We start from the raw sequence: 27,565 nt of genomic DNA, 5'->3' as shown, positions 1-27,565 counted from the left end.
ATAGAAAGATCACATAGGAAAATATAATAGTAAATGACTTCAGTATTCTCTTTACAAATGTATGGCTCTGAAGGTAGGTTAAAGTGTTCACTTGAAAAAATCCAGGCACTACATGGCGTATAGATTTAAACTAAGTATAGTCTTCCTTTTGTTAACAGTTTATTCAGTGTGACTCAGAAGGTCCATGAAGAGTCATCGCTTAAGAAACTATCCAGGTTAGAATCACAACCAAAATTTGAAAGCCTGGTTGAAGAAGCATGGAAACGCCTTGACACAATGAGTATAGCCAGATTCTGCAAGGTGGCACCACTTCTCTTAATTAAGCTCCTCAGTGACCTTGGGCTAAGTAGGACCTCCCTGATCAGAGAGAAGTCATTATTGCTCAGGACACTGGGTCTCTGGAGTGGATTTGGAAGACACACACAGAAGAGGGTGTGATTTCTTACAAGGTCCCTTTTCCAATTTGCTTGCAGGTTCTTTCCCTTCATTAACGTCTGTTTGAAGCCTTGACTCCAGCCTCTAACCTGAGAGAGCTGGGCGTGTTCCCGCTATTTTCACTTAAGGCTTCTTCAGCGTCAGCTGGGCTCCCTGCGAGCTTCACACATTTCTTCTTCTTTGGCTGCATATCTATGGGCAGAATTTTTGTGAGGAGAGACAGGGACCACAGGAGTGTTTGCAGATGCTGATTTTTCTAACTGCAAGTCACCTCCTGAATGGTTAGGGACAGGACTGTGTCTTCTCCTTCTGGGGTACCAATGTACAAATTCCTTCCCTGACAGCACAGCGGGCACATTCATCTCAGGGGTGGTTACATCCAGAGGTAGCACCTTCCGTCAGGCACTTCAGTTTTCTCTTCAGGTTCATACTTTAGCTTTAATTCATCTAACTCAGCTCTTAGTTTCATATGGTCACTTTCTGAAAGGTGAAGGCATCTTTCATTTGCAAAAAGATTTTTTCAAGTGAACACTTTAACCTACCTTCAGAGCCATATATTTGTAAAGAGAACACTGATACTTAATACTTAATATCCAGGGTCCGCTTTCAATCCCTGTATGGACAGTTTGCCTTTGCTGCTTTCATTTTCTTGGTCTAAGTTCTCAAGTTTTGCTGAAGTAAAGCTGTACTAATAATAGGTGTTATCTTTCAGAGCACCAGAGGGGGGCTGAAGGCTTTGAATCCATATTTTCATATAAACTCATAGATTTCCTCCAGATTTTTAATTTCACCTAAAAGATGTTTTGTTTCATCGTTCTTCTGCTCCAGCATGGCAAACAACTGTTCCTGCGGCTCACATTCAGTTTGAGGTTTTTCATCTGTAGCAATCTATAACTTCACTCTTTGCATTTGCTCTCTATTAAATGAATTTTGCTTTCTTTAGTGACTGATACTTGACTTTCGTACTGATAAGGCTGGCGTTCCATTGCTGCCCTTCCATCTTCTAACTCTGCAAACAAAAAGTTGCCCTTACTATTGGGATCCAAGGCTTGCTGAAGGGCCTGGCCCAACTGCACCTAGAGATCTTGATTTGGTACATGAGCTTTCTCTAAGGTATTATAGTAAGAAACTGCTTCTTTTCTCCTGCTCTAATTTATGAGAGAGGAGTTCCTTCTGGTGGTCTACTTTGTGCTTCAACTGCTTTTCACTAAGCCTTGCTTCATCTAACTCTGCTTTCAGTTCTTCTTTCTTGTTTTCTAGTTCTTTCACTTCCTGTCCATGGCTTCTGCTTAGTTGCTCTTCTAATTGTTCTAGCTGGATTTTTTGTTGTTGTTCAATAGCTTCACAGTCACTGCTCAAACTTTCTAACGTGACTCTTGAGATCAACTTCTCTCTGAAGAGTATATTTTTCTTGTTCATAATTCTCACTCATGGTCATCATTTCATTATGACATTTATCTAATTGATTTTGCAGTTCATCTTGGGTCTCTAGTAGCTGTAAACCATACTATACAGCTTTTAGTTGCTCTTTTTCCACCTCTTTGAGCTTACTTGGAAGATCTGCAGTATCTGCCTCCATGTGCTTTTCTTGTTTTTAGCTCACTGTATCTCCTTTCCCCAGCTGCAGTGGCTGGTGGCAAGAGCTGAGAGCTATCCCGGAGTCCAGATCCCTGATGTTAACTCCACCCTATCACAGAGTCCTCCTCCCATTCATTTACTTAGTCCTCCTGTAAGCCCCAGGGCTTTTTGAATGCAGTTCCCCAGATATAGTTCATTCCCCCACCCCCACCCCCGCCTTTTTATTTTTTTGGTACCTAGGATTGAACTCAGGGGCACTTGACCACTGAGCCACATCCACAACCCTATTTTGTATTTCATAAGAGACAGGGTCTCACTGAATTGCTTAGCGCCTAGCTTTTGTTGAGGTTGGCTTTGAACTTGAGATCCTCCTGCCTGGGATTACAGGTGTGTGCCACTGCGCCTGGCCAACACATTATTATTAACTATATTCACCATGTTGTGCAATAGACCACTAAAATTTATTCCTCCTAACTGAGAAGTCGATATAGTGCTTCTCTTTGTTCCTCAGTGTGTAATATGTCTTCTCTAGTTACTATTAAAATACTTTTATTTACTGCTGGTTTTGCCCATTGGAATATGATGTGACTTGATGTGTTTATATATTTTTAAAAATATTTTTTAGTTGTAGATGAACACAATATCTTTTTTTATTTATTTTTACGTGGTTCTGAGGATGGAACCCAGTACCTCACATGTGTGAGGCAAGCGCTCTACCACTGAGCTACACCCCCAGCCCAATGTGTTTATATTTATCCTGTTAGATGTTCATTGTATTTGTAGACATTTGAATTTGTAGTTTTCCTTATATCTGGAAATATTTTTCCATGTTACTTCTAAAATATTTATGTACTGTCCCCCCACCTTATATTTTCCCTATAATTCCAATAATATATACATTAGATCCCCTTTGAGATCATCTCATAGGTCCTTGGTACTTATTTTATATTTTCCCCCCATGTTTTTTTAAAAATATTTATTTTTTAGTTGTAATTGGACACAATACATTTATTTATTTATTTATTTGTTTATTTTTTATGTGGTGCTAAGGCTCGAACCCAGGACCTTACATGTGCTAGGTGAGTGTTCTACTGCTGAGCCATAATCCCAGCCCCCTCCCCATGTTTTATTTTGGATAATTTCTATGGTTATGTTTTCGAATTCACAAATCATCTTCTTTGCAGTGTGTAATCTACAATTAATTATATCCAGTGTCATTTTCATTTTAGATATTCTAGTTTTCTTTTTTTTTTAAATTTTTTATTGTTGGTTGTTCAAAACATTACAAATTTCTTTTTTTTTTTTTTTTTTTTTTTTAATTTTTTATTGTTGGCTGTTCAAAACATTACAAATTTCTTGACATATCATATTCCACACTTTGATTCAAGTGGGTTATGAACTCCCCCCTTCACCCCATACACAGATTGCAGAATCACATCAGTTACACATCCATTGATTTACATATTGCCATTCTAGTTTTCTTTCTAGAAATTTTGTTTCTTACATGTATCTCACCTATTTCTTCCTTACTATGTTCTTTTTTCTCCAAATCCTTGACCATATTGAATTAGCCTTTATTAGCTATTTTAATGTCCTTTTGGTGGTAATTTCACATTTCTTTCACTTATAAACCTATGCCTGTTGTAGAATTCTCTCCTAATTATGGATCATATGTTTCATATAGATTTTCTACTAATTTCCATGTCTAGTGACTTCTGATTGAATACTAGCCATTGTAAATTGAGTGCTGGATTTTGTTGATTTCTAATAGTCGTCTTGGACTTTGTTTTGACCTAGTTACTTGTAGATTAGTTGCAGCTAGTTCTTAAGCTATAATACAGTGGGTCTAGAGTAGTCGTCCATTTAGATCCATTTGTAGCTCCATAGCTAAGGTGTGATTCCAAATGAATACAAGGAGGTCTCTCTGCTCTGATTCATGAGAATTTCCTGGCTTTGTGTGATCCATAAAAATTGTTTCCTGGATAGTATCTTGATAATTATTCAATACCTGGCCTTGAGGAATATGCTGTATATATGTGGAGATTGAAATTTAGCCAAAAATGCAAGTAAACCTCTATAAAAATTCTGGAACTTCTGTTTTCATAGCTTCTTCATCTCCAGTTCTCTACTTTGTAAATCCTCAGCATTTTGGTCTCCCTAAATGGTGATCTCTATCTCTTTAATTCAGCAATACTGCTAGGCTTTTGTTTAGGTCCCTCTTCTATTGAACTTAGCCAAGAAACTGTTTTCAGATGGAAGGATGGTGTGCTCATAATTCTCATTTTGTTTCTTTTCTCTCAAAGATTACTTTCCTGCCGCAGTCTGGCTGGGCACAATCAGGAGCCACTTGTCAAAAGAAACTAACTTTATTTTTAGAACCAAACACGCCAAACAAACAGCCTCTCAGGAAAAACCCCTCAGAGCCTCAACTGCCACCACAGGCTTTCCACAAGCCTGTCTCTCCCCCCACCAGCTTCTCTCCACCTCCCACAATCCTCCTGCTCTTGAGGCCGATTGGCTGGGTCACGTGGGCAGAGCCAAAAAGTCCCCCAATGAGCAGCTCCGTGGTCTGAAAGGGCAGGGAAACAGTCCAATGAGCATCACCGCAGAGGAGCCAATCAGCTAGATGTTGCTGGGGCCGAGGAGCCAATCAGCTAGATGTTGCTGGGGCCGCTGTGAGCCAATCATCAGCCGGCAGCTGGATTGCTGGCAGCTGGAAGTTTGCTGGGGCCCCTTCGGCTGTGGCTCTCAACATCTCCCCCTCTCTGTTTAAACAACAAGCATGTGGCTTAGGGACCGTGCCTGTTAGGCAGTCCAATTCAACATATGGTCCTTACCCGTCATCGGATGAACTGACCTCTAGGCGTCAGCCTCCTGTCTTAGGTTGGTACCACTGCAATTGGATCATACCCGTCACTGACTACCGGTCCAGCATACAGCTATACTTGTGGATAGGCCTTTGCACCAGTGGGGGGGTGAGGTTCTTTGCCTCACCTCTGTTGGCCCCCAAATTTTAGACCATCACTAGTAGAGGAGGATGCAAAATGCCATGACATTAAGCCAATTGAGGGCTCCTTTGAAAAATTGTACCACCGGTGACATCATCAGCAAAAATACCCCAACACTACCACAAGTCGCTGCACCAACAGATAGTTCAAAATGCATACAGGTGAGCTCACAATGTGTCCAGGCAAGTTCTGCAAGCAGTTCAGTGATGGCTATTGTAGAAGGTGTAGATTGGTTTTATCTTTGACTTCACCAGCACTGGGATGAAGATAGGAATTCTGGCAATAATGGCTAAAGAAAAAATTATGTAACATTACAGAAGGCACTAAAAGAAAACAATTTTCTTAACAATTTACATTGTCTTCAAGAGAATTATTAAATATAATGAAAAGGAAAGGTGAAAGTAAACAAACAGATCTGTTAACCTTTTTTTTTGTTTACATATTAAAACAATCCTCAACAGTTGTTTACCCAATTTAAATTAAACCATATAAATCACGTGAAAAAAAAATATTTGGATCCATTTTATCATGAGCGCTCATCATATATGATATATGGACATTCAAACATATAACACAAAACACAAGTGTGCACACATAACATAATACATACAACACATAACATTATAGTAAAGGCCTTATAACTTTTTACAGGTGAAATCTCCATTGCAATGTTTAAAAACTCTATAGTCAAAAAATAGAACTGATCAGCAAAACATTAACCTAGGTCTGTATGAGCTCAAAAAACAAAATAGAACTTCATGATATGGCAAAGGGCAATAATAAAATAGATATTGAAAAAAGCATCCTGGTTCTGTTGCAGATGTAAGAATAGCCAAACTGGAGTTTTGGATATCAGTTGTTATGGATTTGAGCCAAATCATCTTCTTTTTGGTCTGTAGAAATCGCTTTAGTTAATCTTTCTGGAATCCAAATCGGCTGCTGTTCTCCCTGTGGAAACACATAAACAGACCCCCGACTCCAGACAATCACTGGGTCAGGACCTTGGTTAATCTCTCTGGAATCCAAATCGGCTGCTGTTCTCCCTGTGGAAACACACAAACAGACCCCCGACTCCAGACAATTACTGGGTCAGGACCTTTCCATTGTCCTGTTAGAATATCCTTCCAAAGTACCTTGGGCTTATGTACATTTTTTGGACACATATGCCTTTCCGCAGCACTAAGTCCTGATGAATCCAAATTTAAAAAGTTTAGAGTAAAAAGGGTTATTTTAAGTTTATCTTTGGGGAATATATACCCCTTCCCAATTCCTTCTTTTTGCTTTAATAAGTACATTTTAATAGTTTGATGAGCTCTTTCAACTATGCCTTGTCCCTGTGGATTGTATGGGATTCCTGTTATATGAGTAATGCCAAATGTTGAGCAAAATTGTTTAAAAGAGGTAGAAGTATAACCAGGGGCATTATCTGTTTTTAACTGTTTTGGAACACCCACAGTGGCAAAATTTTGTAAGCAATGAGCTATAACATCTTTAGTTTTTTCTCCGGCATGAAGGGAGCCCATCAAAAATCCAGAAGAAGTATCAACTGTAACATGCAAATATTTTAATTTTCCAAATTCTGGCAAGTGTGTGACGTCCATCTGCCAAATATGGTTAGGTATCAATCCTCTAGGATTGACTCCAAGATTAACTTGTGGTAAAAAGGTCACACAATTTTGACATTGTTTTATTATTTGTCTAGCTTGTTCCTTAGTTATTTTAAAACGCTTTTGTAAAGTATTAGCATTGACATGGAACTTTTTATGAAAATTTATAGCTTCTTCTAGTGTAGAGAAAATATGTATGTCATGTGTAGTTTTATCTGCTAAATCATTGCCCAAACTAAGGGCTCCAGGCAATCCTGTATGTGCCCTGATATGTCCTATAAAGAATGGATCTTTTCTGTCCCAGATTAGACTTTGTATAGTGGAAAGCAAAGAGAAAACAGTAGAAGAAGGGGAAATCCTACCAGCATCTTCAAGAGATACTATAGCATTAACTACATACTGACTATCAGAAAATAAATTAAATACAGAATCTTTAAACATCACAAAAGCTTGTAAAACTGCATTAAGCTCTACCTTTTGAGCTGATTGTTTGGGTACTAAAAATGTAAAAGTTTGATCAGGGGTAACTACTGCTGCTGTACCATTATTTGACCCATCAGTGAATATATTTGGAGCATTCATGATAGGTGTTTTTCTTGTCATTTTTGGAAAAATTACAGGATGCAATGCCCAAAAAGACAATAAAGGATTAGATGGTAAGTGGTTATCAAATGAAACATTAGATTTGCACATGATTATTGCCCAAGTATTTAACTCATTAGCTAACTCATCAATTTGATTCATAGTATATGGAGTAATAATTTTATTGGGAGAAATTCCAAACACTCCCTTTGCTGCTTTTATTCCTTTGAGTATTAATTGTCCTACAGCCTCAGGATACCTAGTAAGAATAGTGTTAGGAGAATAAGATAAATGTATCCATAATAATGGACCTTCTTGCCAAAATACTCCTGTAGGAATATTTTTTGTTGGTAGTACAATAAATAATAAAGGCAAACTTATATCAATTCTATCCAAATGCATATTTTCCATATATGTTTCAATGATTTTTAATGCCTTTCTTGCTTCAGGCGTTAACATTCGGGGTGAATTTGGATCTGATGGACCTTTTAGGATATCAAATAAAGGTCCCAACTCTCCTGTTGGTATACCTAAATAAGGCCTTATCCAATTTATGTCTCCTAATAACTTTTGAAAGTCATTAAGTGATTTGAGTTGATCTACTCGTATTTGAATTTTTGGTGGACGGACCATGGTTGAGGATAATAGAACTCCTAAATAATTAATTGGAAAATTTAATTGTACTTTATCTATTGCTATCTCTAGATTATAATTTTTTAATAAGTTTGTAAGTGTGGCATAACATTCTAGCAATGTGTTTTTATCTTTGTGTGCTAATAATACATCATCCATATAGTGAAATATTTGTAGTTCAGAATTTTGATTTCTAAGTGGCTGGATTGCTTTGTTAACATAAATTTGACACATAGTTGGGCTGTTAGCCATCCCTTGAGGGAGTACTTTCCATTCATATCTCTGATCAGGACCTTCATGATTCAGTGCAGGGATAGTAAATGCAAAACGTGGACTATCCTCAGGATGAATTGGAATTGAAAAAAAACAATCTTTAATATCTATAACTAAAACATACCAGGTTTTTGGCAAAGCAGACAATTGAGGAATCCCTGATTGAGCAGGTCCCATAATAACCATCTCATTATTAATGGCTCTTAAATCTTGCAATAATCTCCATTTACCAGATTTCTTTTTGATGACAAAAATGGGAGTATTATGGGGAGATACAGAAGGTTGTATATGTCCTTCTGCTAATTGTTGTTTGACCAGGTCATGGGCTGCTTGTATCTTTTCTTTAGTCAGGGGCCACTGAGGAACCCATACTGGTCTTTCTGATTTCCAAGTAATTTTTATTGTCTCAGTGGCCCTTTCTGAAAATCCAACCCATGTCTGTCTGTTCCTTGATCTATTTGTATTGGTGCTGCTATACCTTGTTCTTGTTTTTCTAATCTTTTTCCTTTCCTAAAACCTTGTCTAGTCATAATAGTGGGTGCATTTTGGTTGATGTTATTTGTTAATGTCAAACCTAATTGATCTAGGACATCTCGTCCCCATAAATTTACGGGAAGATGATCCAATACATATGGCTGTATAGTTCCTTCACATCCTTCAGGATCCTTCCAATCTAATACCATTGCACTTCTATGGGGATTAGTCGCCACTCCTAGGCCTCGAAGCGTTTGAGTGGCTTGTTGTAATGGCCAATGTTTTGGCCATTCTTGACGAGAGATGATGCTAAGATCTGCACCTGTATCCAGTAGCCCATTAAATTCATGTCCTTGAATATTTAGTTTTAGCATGGGGCGAGAATCTAAATTTAAAGAAAGCATAGCCCAATCTACACCTGTGGAACCTAATCCCTTGGAACCTCTTTCTACAGTACGACTGGAAAATTTATCATGTAGGCTGGGTATTATTAGTAACTGTGCTATTCTATCTCCTGGTGAAATTACTGATATACCCTTTGGAGAACTGGCTATAATTTTTATTTCACCTTCATAATCGGGATCAATTACCCCAGGACTTATCATAAGTCCTTTTAGAGTAGAAGAGCTGCGTCCCAATAATAAGCCTACTGTTCCTTTGGGAAGAGGTCCTTTCACCCCTGTGGGAATGATTTGAACTCCCATCTCTGGAGTTAGTACTGCTCTGGCGGAAGCGCAGATGTCCAACCCTGCGCTCCCTCTGGTTTGTCTGATGAGGGATCTGATGGACAATGTGTCCTGGGCACTACCCTGATGGGGTTGCTGGGTTCCTCCAGTGCTCCGTATATTTGTGGTTTTGGGCCCCGGAGCATTGGGCCCCCTTGTCCATTTTTTGGCAATGGAGCCTGATGCCTTTCTCCACGATATCGTGGATAAACACCTGGTCCTTGTTCGTTTTTTGATAATGGAGTACCCTCTATGGTGGTTTGAGAATGGCATTCATTAGCCCAATGTCTCCCTCTACGGCATCGTGGGCAAATACCTGGTATTCTACTCCTTGGATACCTAGTTTTGTTAAACCCTCCTCCAATGGGGCAATTCCTTTTAAAATGTCCTGTTTGTTCACAATTGTAGCATGTTCTTGGCCTGGCATCTAAAGCCTGTTTTACTGCAGCTGCCACAATTTGCCCTTGTTCATTAATGTCTCTGGCATCTAAAGCCTGTTTTACTGCAGCTGCCATGACTTGCTCTTGTTCATTAATGTCTCTACATAATTTAATATATGTGTTTAAATCTTCATGTTTCCATGGTCTAATGATATCTCTGCACCAACGATTCGCTTGCTCATAAGCCAGGTGTTTTAGTAATTGCATTGCTTGTTCTGTATTCCCAAAAACTCTGGTAGCTGTTTGAATAAGCCTATCTACAAATTCAGCATAAGGTTCATTAGCTCCTTGTATTACCTTAGATAATTGACCTTGTAAACCTCCATGTCCTTGTAAAGTCTTCCATGCCTTAATTGCATCTGCAGCAATTTGTGCGTATACGCCAGGATCATATGCAATTTGTTGCTGCTGATCCTCATAAGGTCCCTTTCCTAACAACATATCTAGATTTCTCTGAGGATAACCAGCTGCTGCATTTCGCCTAGCCGTCTCCTTGCAAAATTCCTCATTGGCAACCTTCCATAACAGGTATTGTCCTCCATTTAGCACAGCTTTACACATATTAGCCCAATCTGCTGGCGTCATGTTCAAGTTGTTAATGGATTCGACCAAGCTTACAGTGAAGGGTGCTTGAGGACCATAGGTTGTTACAGCCTCTTTTAGCTGCTTCACTGTTTTGAAATTTAAAACTTGGTAAAATCGCTGCCCTCCTGCCTCAAATACAGGGCATGTTAATATTTGAGATCTTGTCTCAGGATCCCAACTATCAACTGCGGGGGTTGGGGACCTCCCAGCATATGGAGGTGGCCTTGTTAGTTGGACACTTACGTCCTCTGGTGATAGAAAGGTGTTAGTAGCAGTCTCCTGTAGAGGTGGTGCTGTTGGTTGGACACTTACACCCTCTGGTGATAGAAAGGTGTTAGTAGCAATCTTCTGTTGTAACTTTCCCCCTGATGGCTTTTTCTGTTTTACACTTTCTTTCTCTGTCTGACTAACTTGAGAGGCCTTCTCTTTTACTTGAATCTTTTCCTCTGTCTGACTAACTTGAGAGACCTTCTTTTTTACTTGAATCTTTTCCTCTGTCTGACTAACTTGAGAGACCTTCTCTTTTACTTGAATCATTATGTCTTCTCCTTCCTCTACCATTGTCTGAACTGAAGGCTTTGGACTAAGCAAACAAGATACGAACGTCCACAATGGCAATGTGCCAACTGGCAGAGTCCCTGGGCTTTTCTTTTCTATTCTTTTTAAATCTTCACCATGATGGTTCCATTGTGATATATTTAACAACTCCTCCTTAAAAAGCCATGGGCTACATTTTTGTATTGTATCAACGTATGCCCTGACTGCTCTTGATTTTACTGGGATGCCTCCTTCCTCTAACAATTTACTTAACACTCTTTCAGTTTGTTTTTTACTAATTTCTGATCCCGTATTTCTACTATAATACAACCCAACAAGATGACGCCAAACAAAACAGAGACAGAATGAAATAAAAAGGGAACAACAAAAAGTCATTATAGCCTTTCTATCCTCCTGACATGTGCATCCGTCCTTTCTCCCTATCTGTTCCTCAGACGTAAATAGTTTTTCCTCAGATGTGAGCGGTTTTTCTTCCGTCTCACTCATCTCCAGGGACAGGCAACTTAAAACAAAAGTGAAACAAAATAACAAAAGAAGAATCTTAAAATGGCTACCCATCCTCTCGCCCTGCCCTCAGGGGCGAGCAGTTCACTTACCCTCAGTCGCTCCCCGTGCGAGCCACCAGATGCCGCAGTCTGGCTGGGCACAATCAGGAGCCACTTGTCAAAAGAAACTAACTTTATTTTTAGAACCAAACACGCCAAACAAACAGCCTCTCAGGAAAAACCCCTCAGAGCCTCAACTGCCACCACAGGCTTTCCACAAGCCTGTCTCTCCCCCCACCAGCTTCTCTCCACCTCCCACAATCCTCCTGCTCTTGAGGCCGATTGGCTGGGTCACGTGGGCAGAGCCAAAAAGTCCCCCAATGAGCAGCTCCGTGGTCTGAAAGGGCAGGGAAACAGTCCAATGAGCATCACCGCAGAGGAGCCAATCAGCTAGATGTTGCTGGGGCCGAGGAGCCAATCAGCTAGATGTTGCTGGGGCCGCTGTGAGCCAATCATCAGCCGGCAGCTGGATTGCTGGCAGCTGGAAGTTTGCTGGGGCCCCTTCGGCTGTGGCTCTCAACACTTTCCTACACTGCCTATTGTTTGGTGTGAGAAAATTTATTGTTTTCAAATATTTTGTCCAGCTTTTGTTATAGTGGAAGGACTAGTTGGGACCTCCTTATATCTTCATAATCAGAAACAGAAATCCCAATTAATGTCTTTTAAACTTTGTCACTTTGTAGGTTAAGATAACCTCATTTTAATTTACATTTCCTGGTTACTGATGCATATTTTTTTTCCTTTTAAATTAGGTTAGATTTTCTAGACTTATCCTGGTAAAGTTTGAGGGGACCAGTTGCTTGGATATCATCTAACTTGGGTTGTTTACACAGTAGTGGAAAATCACTCCATATCAAAACACCGGTATCATGCTGTGCTTTGTTTTCAAAATCTCAACGTAAAGTTTAAATCTTGGAGTGGTATCCCTTTCTGTAAGCAAATCTATTCCTCAAGAATTTAAAGAAGTTCACGAGCTTTAGTTAGAGAACTTAAGGGCAGTATTTCTCTCAATGTAGCTCAAATGTTAGCCACATGAGAGGCTCTTGTGACATAGGAATAGAAAATATACATTTCCCTCTGGCATCTTCCTCACCGTCAAGGGCTACCTGTACAATAAGTAGATGCTATATACAATTCTTTAGGTGTAAGTTTCATCTCAATCTTTACTTCACTAAAATAATTCTATAATTTTATTTGTGTGTTTTGCTTTCCTTATACATTTGTGACTGGTTTTTTTGTCCACAGGCTATTATGTTTTGTGTAAGTCATATGCCAATATAATGTGCTTGAGAAAGGTGCCATTAAAGATTGATATCCTATTTAAGTTTATATTGAGTATTTGGTTGTAATTTATTGGCTACAAGAGCATTTATAGACACAGATGTATTTAAGATACACTACTTTAAATTGTTTTATAGTTCCAGGAAGATTTCAAATATTTAAAACAGCAAATATCTTCTTTGGCTTGATCAATAGATATGAATTAGGTATGTAAAACTGATGCTCAAAAATGTAGTCTTGATAAATTAATCATTTCGTTTAGAAAATTTTGAATTAAAAACATCAGGTCCCTTAGGAAGGTATTATATGAACTTTTTTTTAGTGATTTAAAATCATTTTGTGAACATAAAGTGATTACATTGGGTCTAATTAGGGTTCTCTTTGTGGTTAAGGTTTTAGGGCCATGTACTGCCTCTAGCTTATGGCCCCAAGGGTAGCCGTGTTTGGCAAGCTTGTGTGTTTACTATTCAGTGACTGTTTTTACTATGAACTGTCATTTACAACTAGTGTGCCTCCCTGTAGCGTTTCCCCCCCCTCTATTTGCCCTGTTTATTCGTCTTACTAGAAACTAGAGTAAACTTAATACAGTGGTTCCTCCTTATCCATGGGGGATACAATTTAAAACCTCCAGTGGATTCCTGAAACTGCAATATATAATATGTTTTTTTTCTATTTATACAGACCTATTATAAGATTTAATTCACAAATCGGGCTCAATAAGGGATTAACAACAATAACAATAAAATAGAACAATTACAATAGTTTATTATAATAAAAGTTATTTAAGAATTTTGAATTGTTTATTGATGATATTTTCCATACAGTATTTTTAAACCATGGGTGACCACATATAACTGAAACCATGGAAAATGAAACCATGGAAAAGGGGGGCTGTTGCATGTGCTTACCTCTAAAGAAACACTAACATTCTAGAAGAAAAAGGTTTTGATTTTAGTGAAAACATTTCCAACATCAACTTGGATTTTTCTACAGGGTTTTTAATGCCTAAATCACAGATGAGTAGGGAGTTTGCCAAGGCTGTTACAGCTTGGTGAGGTACAGGCACTTAGCTTTAGGATGCAGTGAATTGGGTTCATTCAGTTTTATCTTCTCTGTCAGGGTTTCCTTAAGCTGGTAATGAAATTATTTCCTCCTTTAGATAAAAAAATGTAGGTTTGAGGAGTGGGGAAGCCTCTGGAAGGAAGAGATGGACTGATTTACAGTTGACATGTGAGAAGCAGATGAAGGGTAAGATAATTATTAATAATGAATTTGTAAGCCAGGCCTGGTCACACACACCTGTAATTTCAGCTGTTTGGTAGACTGAGGCACAGGATTGCAAGTTTGAGGCAGCCAGGGCAAATTAACCAGACCCTGTCTCAAAATAAGAGATAAAAGGACTGGGGTATGTAGCCCAGTGGAGAGCATCCTAGGTTCAGTCCCTAGTATGACACACATACACAAGCACACACAGACACACAGACACACACACACTTTGTAACTGCTACACTAGTGCAGATGAATAGAAATATAATGTGAGCATATTTTAAATTTGGTAGTATGTTTTATTTAAATCAATATATCTCCAATGTTATTTTGTATTGCAATCAATTTAAAACTTATTAAGTCATTTTACATTTTTATACTGTCTTCAAAGTCTAGTGTGTATTCTACATTTACAACATACTTAAATTTAGATTAGCCACATTCTACACGCTTAATAGTCACCGGTGGTTATTGGCTGCTACCATATTAGACAGTGTAGAGTTAGTCTATTACATAGTGTGATCAGTTTTTAAAATCTGATCAGCTTTATTCTTAATATTCAAAATCTACATATTAACACACAAATTGCATTATGAGTAATATGTTTATAGTCCACAATTACCCATTTTAATGCACTTTGGATGGCTAAAATGAAATGACATTTTACAAGTTTTGGCTTCTGATAACTCACAACTATGTTTCCAATACTCTAGGTATTTATAACTGGTTGGGTAATTGACACATAATCTTTGTGATTCAGTATCTTCTATTGATAAAAATTTAATGGCAACCTTAAATATAGTAAATATTTTCAACATGAACTGTGCATACACAACAGGAAAACAAGACTTTGTTGAGTTAATGTTATTTGAAAGTAAGATTTTGTGTGTATGCAAGAAAAATACAGGAGTCAATTTATAATCCTAAACAACAGGAGTATATTGCTACATACTAGAAGACAATGGTGCACATAGGGATGCCCCTTATAGCCTGACACACAAATTGAGGTTCATAAGTGGGCTGGGTAGAAAAATACTTTGTTGGAATACAAAGAAAACTGCACACAGAGAAATTCTTAGGAAAAATAACCCTGACAAAAAAAGATTATGTAAACTCTGGGGCAACGTGGTAGCTGAGTTGTAGATATTTAGCAAGTAACTTTATGGTATTATTATTTTTGCACTTGACAACTATAATCATATCAGTTATAAGTTTTAATTTTAAAACTTTGTACTTAAAAATATAACTTACGTAAATTCTGTAAGTTAGCTATTTTGATTTCCTCCCAGGGGTCAAGAGGATTAAGAAATTTATTCTTAGGTTCCCTCAAGTGGTAGGATTCTGACATTAGATTAGGCTTGAGTTTATTATAATGTCTAGTATAGTAGCTGTGATGAACTCATTGTGTATAACAATGTCAATGTCAGGTGTACAAACTTTTCCACAGAGTTTAGGACATTTATTGTAAGGCTGAGTTTTTAACCTACATGTGCAGCCATTTGGCAGATGTGTATCTTCCTAAAGAGGACTGTGAGAGAACTGAATTAGGCAAATGCATTACCTATCATTAGGTTTTATGGAAGATGAGTTGTTATACATGCCCTATAATTATAATTTATGTTGTCTTCAAGAAATTCCTTGGAGGAATTGGCTTTGGGTTCAGAGACCCAAACAATAAAGAACAGAGATGTGAAGTTGTAGAAGAAAGCCGTTCCAGCTGGGATTCCTGTAAGCAGGAGGAATAGTAAGAGCTAATGCTCTGAGGTGGGAAGGAGCTAAACCCTTATGAGGGTCAGAAGAGAAGGCAGTATGTCTAGAATAGGGCCTTGTAGCCCAGATGGTTTCAGTGTGTTCTCAAAGTTCATGTGTTGTTCAAGTTCAAGTTCATGTTGATTAAGTTCATGACTTAAGTGTTGAGGGTTAGGACCTTTGAGAGGTGATTAGGTTGAGGGCTCTGTCCTCATGAATGGATTGCAGGAGTGGGTTTGTTTTCCTGAGAGCAAGATCCTTGTAAAGGAGAGGTTTGGCCCCTCACTTATTCTCTTTTTTCCATGTGATGCCCTCTACCATGTTATGATATAATCAGAAGACCCTCACCAGATTCAGGTCCTTGTTCTTGAACTTCCTGGCCTCTAGAACTATGAGCCAAATACCTTTCTGTCCATTATAAATTGCCCAGTTCTCTGGTAATTCTACATCAGCATAAAACTTACCAAGACAATGGGGGTTAGCTCTCCACTCAAAGTGTAATGGAAAGCTGTGATTGCCAGTGAAGATGCTAAGTATCTCTAATAAAGGCCAATCATTATTGGGGAGGACTCCCCCATAGTATAAGAACAGTAATCTATTTGTTCAACTTCAGCACATAGTAAATACCTGGGATTGTAGGAAATGAGGGAGTTTTTTACTTCAAGGACCCTAGAAAAAGGAATTGTTGAAAGAAATTTAGTCAATCTGCCTAGTTGTGGGATGAAGAGAACACCAAAGCCAATAGATGAAAAATTTATAAAATGTAATATATAAAATAGATTAAAATATATTTTAATAGAAACGTTTTAATTGTACATGTTTATGGGATACAGTATAATATTTCAATGTGATATTTTATCTTATAAACATTGAAATTTCACATTGTATACTATAAAAATGTATAATTAATGTGTCAATTAAAATACAAATATATTAATATGTCAGGTAAAATATACACATATACACATAAAATGTTATGTAATAAACATATTACAATGTGATCAGATATGTAATGATCAGACGAGGTAGTTTGCAGTTCCTATCACCTCAGGCATTTATCATTTCTTTGCTCTGGGAACATTTTAAATTCTCTGTACTAGCTATTTTGAAATAAGCAATTGTTGTTAACCACGGTTTTCCTACTGTGTGATAAAACAGTAGAAATCATCCCTCCTATCCAACTGCATCTGGTGCACCGTTAGCCACCCTCTTTTTGTGCCCACTTCCCACCCACCTTGATGGAAAAATTTAACAGAGGAAAATACTCAGAGGGGTTGGAAAATAGGAACCATAGTAGGCGTTAATGATTTTGTGAATTTCTGTCCCTTATGTCCATAGAGTGAAGAATGAAGTTTTTTCATAGCTATCATCATCATTATCATCACCATCATTGTTACCTATTTGAATGATATGTCATCAAATAAGATATCACCCCAGCCCTGAATTACTATAGTTTGGATCTGGAATGTCCTCCAAAGGCCCATGTATTAAAGACTTGTTCTCCAAGATGGCACTACGGGCTGGCAGTGGAACCTTAAGAGGTGGTACCAAATAATAGGCCTGTTGGTCATTGAGATGTGCCTTGAAGGGGATTGTGGGATGCTGGTCTGTCCCTTTCTCTCTTTTTTCAATTCCTATATGAGATGAGAAGTTTTGTTCTATTATGTGTTACTATCATGTGTTGGAAACATTGCCAAGGGCCCAAAGCAGTGGGGCCAAAGCAATGGGTCATAGACTAAAACCTCCCAAACCCATAAGCCAAAACACCCCTTTTCTATTTATAAATTGATTATCTTGGGAATTTATTATAGCAACAAAAGCTGACTAACATAGTTGGAATAATCCTAAAGTTATCATATTCTAAGATTATCAACCCTAAGATTACCAGCGTGTGAGAGGCACTACCACCCACAGCAGGATTTCTGTATATAAGCTGCAGTCAAAGTGATGTTTCTAGTCATCTGAAAGGAGAGATGTTGAATCTAAATAATGCCTTACATATTCTGGGAGTTAATGATCTTTAAATAAACTGTCTCTACTTATGAAGATTTAGAGGCAACACATATAAAACCATGCGCTTGAAAAGCATTTGTACTTTATTTACATTTTGCTTAAAGAATGTGTCTTAACCAAATAAATTCAAATTATCTCATCCCTCACATTGTCAACCTACTTTGGTAATGTAGGTGGAGGAAGGGCACTGAATCCAATATGGGGATGTAGGTGGAGGAAGGGCATTGAACCAATCATGGGGATGTGTGGCAAGGGCAGGCGTCTTGGGGAGAGAAAACCCAAGCTGTGTCTTAAAGGATGAGTTGTAGGCAGGCAGAGAACAGGCGGGAAGGAAGGAGCTGCAGGTAGAAGGAAGCACTTCACATTCTATGCTGTGTGAGTTATTTCTGCACTGGTCTGTTTCCCACCAGATTATAAACTCTTCACATGCAAGGAAAGGATTTTTGACGTCTGCCTTGTGTACATAGAATGCCTGGAATTTCTGGTGAATGGATAACTTGACTTACTGATTTCTTCTGCCTGGTCTTGATTCTGGGAGAGTTTAAACTCTAGTGATGGGGATTTGGCTTTCCTGGTTTGAGCTTTGGGTATGCTTACCACTTCTACCATTCTTGCCTGAGATCCTGGAGTAGCCATTGGAATTTTTTCCTCTTCTATTCTTTTTTTTTTTTTTCTAATGCATAGACTTTGGAAATATACTTCTATTTTTAGAAAAAAATATCCAAAAGGACAAAGGATTCAGTTAGTCAACAGATATTTGTCTGTTTTAGGAAGCTTCTTGAGACCCTCCTCTCCTGAATTATTTATAACAATTATGTATATCACTCTTATATTAACAAAAAAAATTCAACTTGGATTTTGAGCTGGTTATTTAATTACTCTTTGTCTCATTTTTGTTATCTCTAAAATGAGGATGTTCCTCATATGACTGTCATAAGGATTAGATGGGCTATTACAAACAGAATGCTTAGGATACTAGTAGGTTCAAAGACAGATGGTCGTACTTCCCATAATTATTTAGGACCTGTAAAGTGATATGGCCAAGACAACTAATTGATCTGGAAGCACTGAATTGGTTGAGAATGTCAGGGATTCAACATGATTCTATTTGCATTCCCTTTGTAAAGATTTTTTTTTCCATATTTTAGATTTTTCTCACTTCTGTGTCTGAGAAGAAAATGTGATACACAAAATGTCAAATCAGCTAGAAAGTCAGGAAGAGCACTGTACTGGGAAAACTGTATTTCATCCCAATGGATTTAGGAATAAAGGTGAATGGATTGTCCTCTGCAATGAATTGCTTAAATCTGACTAACATATTTTGATGTTTATGTAAATATTGTTGATGGAAGCAGAATGTGGGTTCCTATGACCAGTGATGATAAGTAAACATGTCAGGCTGCTATGCATGTGAAACTGGGGTGGCAGTTGAAGCAAGTGAATGTGCCTTCCTCTTGTACAAAACATTTGACTCTCATAGGCTCAGACTTCCCACCTCCCTGGGAAAGATGAGAAGGGATGTCAAGAGAAATATCAAGGCATTTGCATTGGGTGCATTTCAAAAATAGCAGAAATAGGCAGGCTAGGCTTTTGTTTATGAGGAGACTGGATTAATTTCTCCGTCCTCCTTTCACCATATTTATAACAGAGCTTGGATGGCTTTGCTTCAGAGGTTTTTTTTTTTTTTTTTTTAAGCATTGTTTGGGATCTGGAAAGAGAGTGGTGCTAGGGAAGTACATTAAAAAGCTTGCCTCTGCTTTTGATCTTCAGGAGGTGAAAAGGAGAGGAGCAGGAGAGAAGAAAGCAATGTGGCATGTCTTGATTATTTTTTCTCTCTGGGGAAGATTTCCCCAACAAGATACAAGGCGTATGGGATAAGTGAGGATAATACTGAGGGACAACAGGTTTTGTTTTCCTAGACTTCCCACCTGTATCTTTTAGATAGTCTGGAAGCTGATTTGAAAGCCACTGGGCCTTCCAGAGGTCCACCCAGTAGGGCTCTGGGTGGATGGCTGACGATCAGGCAGATTGCACAGGCAGATATGGTCTCTGCACAGGTGAGGCAGGAGCCCGGGTGAAGCAGAGCCATTAAAGGAACACTAATGCCCTTTCATAAAGCCAAAGCAGAACAGGCACAGACTGTAGTCATGAATCCTGGCAGGGTCATCTGGAAGATCACTTTGTAGAAAAGAAGAGGCAGAAGGCATTTATATCAAGGACTCCAACTCTTCCCCTGTCACCATCCCTACCCTCCATTTCCCCAGCACCATTTAGAGGAGAGAAGCAAGAGGACGATGACGTGATCTGGGAGCTAAAGTATCCTTATTCAAGAGAGACTGAAAATCATATACATGAACTTTTTCAACAGAACTAAGTTCCAAGCAAAACTGGATATTTCTATTTTTCCCCCCAGGTACCTATTAGGTAATGCCTTAGGAGGTGGTTCAGATTAGTTGCAGATTAAATTTAGGGATTTGCTTCTTCCTCTGTCTACCTAAAGCAGAATGTGAAATTTTGTGTCCACTTGATTCATGCATTGAATTTAGTGCTTTCCACATTCTGTGCCCTGGGGATGCAGAGGTGGTTAATGTGAGCATAATCCCTGCGCTTTTGGAGCTTATGTTGAGTGTTGGAAGACATAAAATGAATAACAACAAAAGAAATCCATGGAGTGATAAATGTAATGAAAGAAAGGATGCACAATGTTAGGGAATAATTGAGGGGGATGCCTTAGATAGGTGGTGGTTAGGGGTGCTTTTGTGGAGAAGTGAGATTGAAGCTGGGGCCTGAGTGACAGGAAGGAGTTGGCAAAAGAAAGAGAAGGGAAGAGTACTCTGGGCAGAGAGAGGGAACAGAGGTGATGTCTTTGAGGAATGGAGAGAAGGCCATTAAAGGTGGAACTTCCAGAACAAGGGGGAAAGGCCAAATAATGACGCAGGGTATTCCGCCAGATGCCATGAGCCCATGTGTCATTGGACAGGGAATCATAGGTCTACAAAGTGCTTGAGATAGGCAAACCATAACTTCAGAAAACAAAAAACAAAACAAAACACCTGTACTGCTCATGGGATTAACTGTTAAAGAATGTATGGTCGGACCTCCATGTGCAATATGAACAGGTTTTACATCTCCAGATTCAAACCAATCCTGGACGGAAAATATTGGACAAAAGAAAGTAAATGATTATACAATGGTAAAAATCATAAAACAATATACTATAACTATTTACACACAATTTAGATTATATTAGGTATTATAAATAATTTAGTGATGATTTGAAGTTGATGGAGGATGTGTGCAAATGACACAATTTTATATGCAAGCAGATAAACCGTTTATTTGCAAATGCTACACCATTTTATATAAATTTTATATAAAGGACTTGAGCATTTGCAGATTTTGATATCTGCAGTGTGTTGGGGCATGTCCTAGTCCCCTGCAGATGATTGTATTCATACATATTATGTTAACAATGGGATTTTAATGATGGTATTCCCACCTTGAGCCCAGATTCAAGATCCTAGGGACAGTGGAGAATATCCATCCTCACAGAAAGAGCTGCTATGAGAAGTCACTGGACTTGTATTTTAAGCCTTGGCCAATCCCATCTATATTGAAAAGTCCTTGGATTTGAGTAATTGAAACACAGCTTTTATATTTTGTAGCTTTGGTTTTATATATGAAAAATATGTCCTTAAAAGCATCTTTGTTTTTACTTAATTTACATGATGAGCTTTAATATAAGGAATAGAAATGGGTTTCGAGGAACAGAAGTCCAGTCTATACAGCTGTACTTATTGGAAACAAGGCTTCAAATTACTATGGCTCAGCTTTCACCCAAAGTGCAGGAGCCAACTATATTTAAATAAAGTATCTCTGGCATGTGTCTCTGCTCACATACAGTTCTACCTGGAATATCCTACTCTTTCTCTGCACAGCCAAATCATATTCATTCTTAGAAGCCCAGTTCAAATCCTTCCTTCATGAAAGTGTCCTGTTTGATGGGCCCTTTCTGAAACAGGTAGTCATCCTGGTGCTTTGAATTTCCATATTTCTGGTCTCTCTTGTTATTGAAACATAGGCTGATACCTTCAACTATGTACCTCCCCTTTTACAGATGCTTTGTGTCTAGGAAGCATTTAATAACTGAATGAATTCAGATTAATAATAACTGAATTATATATTTTAAATAATAAATAGTCTGTGGCCTATTACTTTCTTTGCATCTTTTCTATCCCTGTTAAAAAAAAGAGAGAAACTAAGAGTTTATAAAAATAAGAAATCCTGACCCATCAGAGCCTTTTTTCCTTTGTGTCCCATTCTTTTGAATTCTTGGATAGAAGTGGATCACAGATGCTATATTTGGAAAGACGTGTTTTGTGCAATGTGAGGTCTTGAAAGGGCCTTCAAAACGTGTCTGCCAAGGCTAGAATGATCACATTTTGTGTTTGCACAGCATTTTCATTGTGTCTGTTTGATTAGGAGAAATAATCAGCCCAAGTGCTTCCCCAGCAGCTGGACTGCTTTTGATGTGTCTGTGTTCCGAACAATTATGAAACATCTTGTAAATATGGGGTAGAGGCCAGGGTTGAACTCTTTGAGGAGGGGAGTGTGTGTGTGTGTGTGTGTGTGTGTGTGTCTGTGCGTGTGCGCATGCGCACGTGTCCATGTGCATGCCTCTTGTTAAAAAGCTCTATAATTATTGCACTCTCCTCCTAGAGATATACCTGGAGGCAAAGAAAAAACAACCTTTACATACTTTTCAAGCACAGTACATAAAAAATGGGGGAAAAACATAACCAACTTCTTAACTCATGCAATAAAATTTTGAATACCTATGCATGCTAGGAAATGTAACCTAATTGAAATTTAAACTGTTATTTCTTTGAAGTGGGAGTTGGAACCAAATCAGATCATTAACTGTAAGAGAACTTTGTTTATATAAGGGCCCAGAAAACTCTAGCCTGAGGGCCAAGTCAGGCCTGTGAGGGAAGAAAGATGTGTTAGTCAGATTTCTGTCACTGTAACAAAATACCAGTTTAAAAGGAGGAAACATTTATTTTGGCTCACGGTTTTGGGTCACTTTTCCCTCTGGGCCTGTGGCAAGGCAGCACATCATAGTGGGAGTGTGTGATGGAGGAAATTGCTTATTTCATGACAGCCAGCAATCAAAGAGAGAGGGGAAGGAGCCAGGGTCTCAATAGCCCCTTCAAGTGAATGCTCCCAATAATTTTTTCCCCTGGGCTTCACCTTCTAAAGGTTCCATCACCTCCCAAAAGCACCATTGGCTGGCAACCAGCTTTCAACACAGGATCTTTGGACAGCATTTAAGATCCAAACCTCAGAAAAAGGTTTTTACATTTTTAAATATATTTATGTTAAGAAAGAAGGAGGAGGAGGATTTGGAGGAGGAAAAGAAGAGGATGAAGAAGGAGAGGGAGAAGATTATGAGACAGAGACCAGATGTGTCCCATGAAGCCTAAAATATTCACTAACTCACACTACAAAAAAATGTACCAGCCCTTGATATTAATAATGAAATCTGTTTTGTGGAAGAAGAAACCAAGGCTCAAATAGTAGCTGCTTATCTAAGTTCATAAGAATCAACCTGATCAAGTGCAGATGTGGCTTCTAATTTTTTTCCCATGAGCCAGTTAGTTCGGTGATTGTTAATAAGGTTTCCCTTTGACTCTGTCATTTAAGATTTCATAGAGTAATGTTTGCCATGTAATTTTAACACTAACTGGCCAAAGTCAGATCAATTTCGTAGAATGAGGACATAATCCTCCATTAGATTTCATTCCTTTCAGACGTCAGCCACAGACTCACCGATGGCCAGGTCATCTGTACTTCTGACCAACTGGAAATAAATTAGGAGTTCTCACTACCCCTCAGAGAGTTAAAAAAAAAAAAAAAGCTATACTTATAATTAGTTTTATTCTAAAGGGTTAATCAGGACCAACCAAATGAAAAGACACATATAACAAGGTCTGAGAGGGTCTCAAACATGCAGCTTCTATGACCTCAGGAGATGTCATCTTCTCAGCACATCAGTGTCACTCATCAACCTGGATAGCCCCCTGAGCTTTGGGGCCCATAGTTAGCCCCCTCACCCCCCACCCGTTCACTATGCAAGCATTATCAGTGGGATCATTGGCAACATAATTGAACTCAATCTCCAGCTGCCCTGATGTTGGGTTGGTTCACCTGATTCAAAGACCTGACATTCTAATCACATTGTTGTTTTTTTCCGGCAATTTCAAACCCCACCTGAAGATAGGTAGGGATGCACCATGAGTCACCTTTGCAGCATATACTCAGGTGGGGACCAAGATGCCCACCATGAATGACAAAGATGCTCCTGTGACTGCAGAAATTTCAAGGGCTTATTTAGAGGCTTTCTCCCAGGGGCCCAGGACAAGGAGCAGAGAAATTCTTTATTATACAATATCCAAGCAAGGTCTGACTTTACCTCTACTTCTCTTTCCATTGCTTAAGGAGCATAGAGCTAGTTATAGGCTCTTTTAGAACAGTCTGTCTGAGTTAGAAACAGTTAGAAACTCTCTGCTCCTTCATGCATTCTCTTATTCATGATCTCTACCATCTCTCTCTCTCATTACATTCTGTTCTTCCTCCAACTGTGACAGAAACTCCGAATGGAGGAGAACAGGTGTGCTTATTTCTTTAGCCATTCACCTTTCAGCCACTTCTAGGTTTTATCTCAACACACCAGCCCTGATGTTGCCATGGAGACTTTCCTCTGTGGGATCGAGCCTCTCTGGGTCTGGGTTGTGGCATCTGTTGCAACGGTGCCAGAGATATCTAAAACCTTGCTGCCCCAGCGTGATCTCTAAGTGAAGAGCAATTTGTCTCTTCTCTTTAATCTTACTTGCTCTTCTATCTTATAGGACAAAATAGGTTCTCTGTGTGCTCCTTTGTTGTGTTAATAGGAATAACTAATTCTAAGTGATTTACCCAATGATGAAGGGATGGTTCATTTAAACCAAAGACTCCAACACTGTTGGGGGTCAAGGAGGGGACTTGACTCTGGATCCAAAAGCTGTTGAGACTTTGTGAGTTTCTCCACAGCTGCTTCAAGTTATTTCAGAAGAAATTCTTCCTCTGCCTCCTGGTCTACTCTGTAAGAGGAAGAAGGTCCTCCACGGACCTGGAGAGTGTATGTTTATAGGTCAGCCACGTGCAGAGATGGTCCTAGAAGAGAGATTCTTAGTGAAACAACTTGAACCAAGAATCACTGCTGATCCAAGTAGCTGTGATGAGCAAGTGGGATTGCATAGTAAAGACCTGGATACTGGGCTCCCTGGCTTTTAGGTCAGAAAGAAAGAGTTCAGTAACTAGACAAGGGAGAATCCATTGGTCCAGCAGCTGGGTAATTACCTTCAAAAGGCACCTACTATGTTAGCTTTTTATTTATTCATTTGATATATACTTCCAGACTGCCTGTGGCATGCTAGTCATTATTCAATGTATAAGTGATAGAGCTGTGAGTAAGACAAAGTCCCTTCCCTTTCTCTCATGATCTTGGCCATCAACTCTCTTATTTGCATTTCCACTGTTATGATTTCCATCCTAAATGTCCCCTGAAGACTCATGTATAGAAGGCTTGGTCCCTAGGTATTTTAGTCAGTTTTTCTCACTGTGACCAGAAGACTTGACAAGAACAATGTAGAGGAGGGAAAGTTTACTTGGGGCTCATGGTTTTAGAGGCCTCAGTCTGCAGATGGCTGACTCCATTGCTGTGGGCCCAAGCGGAGGAAGGGCTGGTGGAGGAAAGTGGCTCAGGATATGGCAACAGGAAGCAAAATAACTTACCTCCTCTATCCCCTACAGCCTGCAGTTATCATCCAGTTAATTTGCATCAGTGAAATCACTCACTGATTAGGTTATACCTCTCATAATCTAACCATTTAACTTCTGAAAGTTTTTGCATTGTCTCACATATGAACTTTTGGGGGACATGGTTCTATTGGGAAGTGGTGGAAGCTTCAGGAGATGGGGTCTGGTTGGAGGAAGTATGTCATTGGGGCTATGCCCTTCAAGGGCATATTGGGACCCCCACCTCTTCTCTTCTTCTTTGTTTGCTGTCTGCCATGAGATGAACAGTTTCCTCTACTATGTGCTCCCTGCCATGATATTCTGCCTCAGCACAGCAGAAACAATGGAGCCAAATGACCATGAACCTCCGGAACTGTGAGCCAAAATTAAATTTTCTTCTGATAAGTTGATCTTTCTCAGGTATTGTATCACAGTGACAGAAATCTGACTAAAGCATCAACTCTGCAGGGAACAAACAGTATTTATTAGCCTACTCTTGTTCTCTTGATTCTTTCTCTTCACTTATTTCTCAACTAATAGATATTTATTGAACTCCCACTGTTTGCTGACACTGTGCCTATTTATATGGGGGAGTTGTAAGTACATACTCTTATTTTGTGTGGTGGTATTTGCAAAATGCATTAACTCAGGATTGTCTCATGAGTCTGAATTTGAAACCTTAGTCATTATGTACTTCTTTTCTGCACTTTTCCAATTTGGATCCTCAATACTGATTTTTTTTTAATTGGCCCCTGATACAATTTTGTCTATTTGACAAAATTTGCTTAAGCTCTCCTTGCCCTTATCTACAATGCCTTTCTCTTTACTAATACAAATCGTACCCATTCAGTAAGGCTCATATCTGTCAACAATGTCTGTTTTATCCACCTCTCCATCCCAAGCACAATGTTGTTGATGACCTATGATCCTCATTAGCACCTTTTAGCCAGCTCTCAGTTACTTGGTCATAAACTGTCACTCACTGGTAAACAGGTAATTGTGGTTATGACTTTGTGCCTTAAACTAGTTACCATTTTGGAGGGCAAGAGCTAGAACTCTTATTTTTGTGACCCTGGCAGCATTTGACAAGTGATTCTCAATTGTGGCTGCCCATTAGTATCACTTACAGAATATAAAAAACAAGAACAGGAAGAATCTGAACAGTAAGGAAGGCAGGAATCTGTGAAAGCTCCCTTGATGATACTGATGCACCCTGAGTTGGGAGCCACTGAGTAAATGCAATTCAGGCAATGAACTATTTTGGTTCAAACTAGTGTGTGTATCTGTGCATGTCCCTGCATCTCTGCTTGGGGAATTCAAAGGCACCCTTTATACAACTTGGATAAAAATGATTTATTCCACCAGCAAATATGAGTGTTCATTATGTGCCAGGCACTGTTGTGGGTGCTGAGGTCACTGCACTGAACAAAGCATGTCCTTGGTGTCCTGGAACTTATGCTCTGGGGCGCAGGAGAAGACCATAAATAAATAATGTCAGGTAATGGGGATAAAAAAGCTGTGGAGGAAAACAAAATAGGGTAAGTGGCAGAGAGAAAAACAGTGCTTTTACATGGGCTAGTTGCAAAAATATTCTCTATCCGTCTTAAATCAGTGAATGCTTTAAAACCCAGCCTGGGCTGGGAGGGTAACTCAGTGGTAGAGCACTAGCCTAGCAAGTGTGAAGCCCTGGGTTCAATCCCAGCACATGCATATACATACATAAAACAAAACCCTCAAACAAAGTCAAATCCCCCATACAAAACCTCGGCCTTCTCTGATTGAAGTCTAGGAGCCAGACCTGGTAGAGCAGCCAGTTTTGAAATACAGACTCTTGCTCTCTGCTGCCCCTTACTGATAATAAGGAGAGGGCCCAGCAGTGTCCAGTGGCACAAGGAAGGATCTCAGACAGAGGGAGGTCGGTGGGAAGGTGAGGGAATCAGTTCCTCACTGAAACAGCCAGGAGGCTATGGTCCCCTG

The 27,565-nt window shown here is 39.1% G+C and overlaps 1 protein-coding gene and 1 pseudogene across 2 annotated transcripts in view; one reads left to right on the top strand and one right to left on the bottom strand.

The window, feature by feature from the left end:
• The window catches only part of Atp8a2 (ATPase phospholipid transporting 8A2), a 619,499-nt gene that overhangs the window by 73,080 nt on the left and 518,854 nt on the right, over positions 1-27,565 (top strand). The window lies entirely within an intron of this gene.
• On the bottom strand, positions 376-1,867 carry LOC114097621 (protein Spindly-like; annotated as a pseudogene).

Source organism: Marmota flaviventris, chromosome 4, assembly GCF_047511675.1.
Source record: "Marmota flaviventris isolate mMarFla1 chromosome 4, mMarFla1.hap1, whole genome shotgun sequence".
In the NCBI taxonomy this organism is placed as follows: domain Eukaryota; kingdom Metazoa; phylum Chordata; class Mammalia; order Rodentia; family Sciuridae; genus Marmota; species Marmota flaviventris.
Note: the sequence above shows the minus strand (reverse complement) of the source record. Positions and strands in the feature narration are given on the sequence as shown.